The sequence below is a fragment of the Heterocephalus glaber genome, unplaced genomic scaffold, assembly GCF_053883595.1.
Source record: "Heterocephalus glaber isolate CG9 unplaced genomic scaffold, H.glaber_assembly_v1.0 deba00001587, whole genome shotgun sequence".
Lineage (NCBI taxonomy): Eukaryota > Metazoa > Chordata > Mammalia > Rodentia > Bathyergidae > Heterocephalus > Heterocephalus glaber.
This window is the reverse complement of record NW_028258365.1, coordinates 848,915-850,954: the sequence shown is the minus strand read 5'-3', so window position 1 is coordinate 850,954 and position 2,040 is coordinate 848,915. Positions and strand designations below refer to the sequence as shown.

General features: G+C 37.7%; 1 pseudogene; it reads right to left on the bottom strand.

The window, feature by feature from the left end:
* Window positions 1-390: 390 nt before the first annotated feature.
* Window positions 391-1,068, bottom strand: LOC101717866 (pre-mRNA-splicing factor SPF27 pseudogene; annotated as a pseudogene).
* Window positions 1,069-2,040: the final 972 nt, after the last annotated feature.

Genomic DNA, 2,040 nt, shown 5'->3' with positions numbered 1-2,040 from the left:
AGTAGTAAACAAGTAAATTTTAAGGAAACACAAATTTAGTCCCAGGGTCAAAAGTCTCTCTTAAATCATGCAAATAATACGTTTTCTTGATGAAATTCATTTTACTAATTTCATTTTTCTGAAGGTCTAAACAAATTTTCTTCTGAATATTTTCAGTGATGCCGTAGTTCTATGTCTCAAGTCATTTTTTTAAATCCCAAGTTGATAACCTTTATTTCACAGATTCTCGTTACAATTATTATAATAATACATACATTATGGTTTCTAAACATTTACCCACTAATGGTTTTTGTGAGAGGCTGTTGTCCTTCATGGTTCAGGGATAGTTTAGATGGCTGATGTTTGTAAGAGCCCAACTTTTCTTCCTTTCTACTCAGCAAGTTAGCCTTTTCAGAAGTCTTGCTGGATGTTTTCTTTGTTTGCTTCTCCCTGTTGCTGCTTAATTTGATAGATTTCATTTTCTAGTTGCACAATAGTCCATTCAGTCTTGTAATTCTTACTGACCAGGGACACCCAATTTGACTCCATTTCTCTCAAGTTAGATCCAGCTGTGTGTTGCATGTTTTTCCGCTGCCAGTTCAAATCTTGAATATGTTTCCTCAACTTCTGAAGCTCTTTCTGTGCATGTTCAATCATATGAACTAGATTTTCATTATATACTTTCGAGGCATTACATCCATGCTGTGACATTAGCACCAGATTCTCAATTCGTACTGCTTGGTGCTCTAATTGAGCCATAGAATTGTTTACACATTCTTGCCATGCAGTAATGTCATTTTTCTGACCTGAGGAAGGGGCTGGAAGCTCATATCGTTTCATACTGAGCAATTCAATTGGTTGTCGAGCAGCCAGTCTTGCAAATTCATTTCTCGTTATGTCAGTTTTGAAAGCAGAATAATCCGGGGCTGTTAAGTAGCTCAGGTAGCTCTTGGTAGGTCGGTATCTGCAAGTTTCCTCCTCTACCAGAGCTGCAGCAGCTTCCCACAGGCCTGGCACCTCATAGCCTTGATCAAAATATGGCAGTGCATACACCACTACCTCTATGGCCACCAACCCCATGCCTGCCATGGCACAGAATGCACTGCCACCTGCGTTTTTTTTTTCTTTTTGTCTGAAGTCATTTTAAATACATATTTGCAAACTTTCACTGCAAGGCATATCAAGAGTATATAACTTTTGCTATCAAGGCAAGCCAACATCAGCTAGTAGCAATAGAAATTGGAATACTACTTAGTTTTCCCACATTCTGATGTGCCAAAGAGACAAAAATGACACTTGCACAAAATAAAATATATCATTTCCCAGCAAAAAATTCACCTTTTCCTGAAAATCTGAGGTATGGGCATCTCCTGAAGTAATTGCAGAAGTACCAATATGTCCCAATACACTCTGAATTAAGCCATGGAGTAAATACACAATCATTCACATAGTAGAGAACTCCTCACTCTGAAGATGCTGCAGTTGAATCTAAACTGGTACTTACTTAATATCCCATTTCTTAAAACTATTCTTTAGCATTTCCTATTTTGCACTATGACCAGTTAGTTTAAGTAGTAAGTATGGGCTTGGACCAAAATTTCCTCATCTCAGAATTATTGATATTGGCTAGACAATTCATTTGGAGGGCTGGCCTGTACCTGGCAAGATTTTTAGGGGCATCTCTTCTCTCCAATAGAGGCCATGAGTACAATGCATCTTCTCAAGCTATGACATTCAAAAATGTCTCCATATATTGTTGCCAAAAGTCTCTTAAGGTTGGGGTGGGGGGGATCTCCTGGGTTGAGAAAGAGAAGATAGACATATTAGATAGAAGCCAGATAATTCTACCTTATATGAGACCTGAAAAAGAAAGATAATGCCACAGATGCCCCAGCTTGAGCCAGCCATGAGCTTTGTTGCATACTTAAGTGTATATAGATTAAAACTACTGATTTAAATAACAGGTATTTTGGCCATTACCTTACCTTAAGAAAAATATCTATAATGTTTAAGAAAGTCTCTGAATTTACCATTCTTCACCCTCATTTGGCCTATGATGTT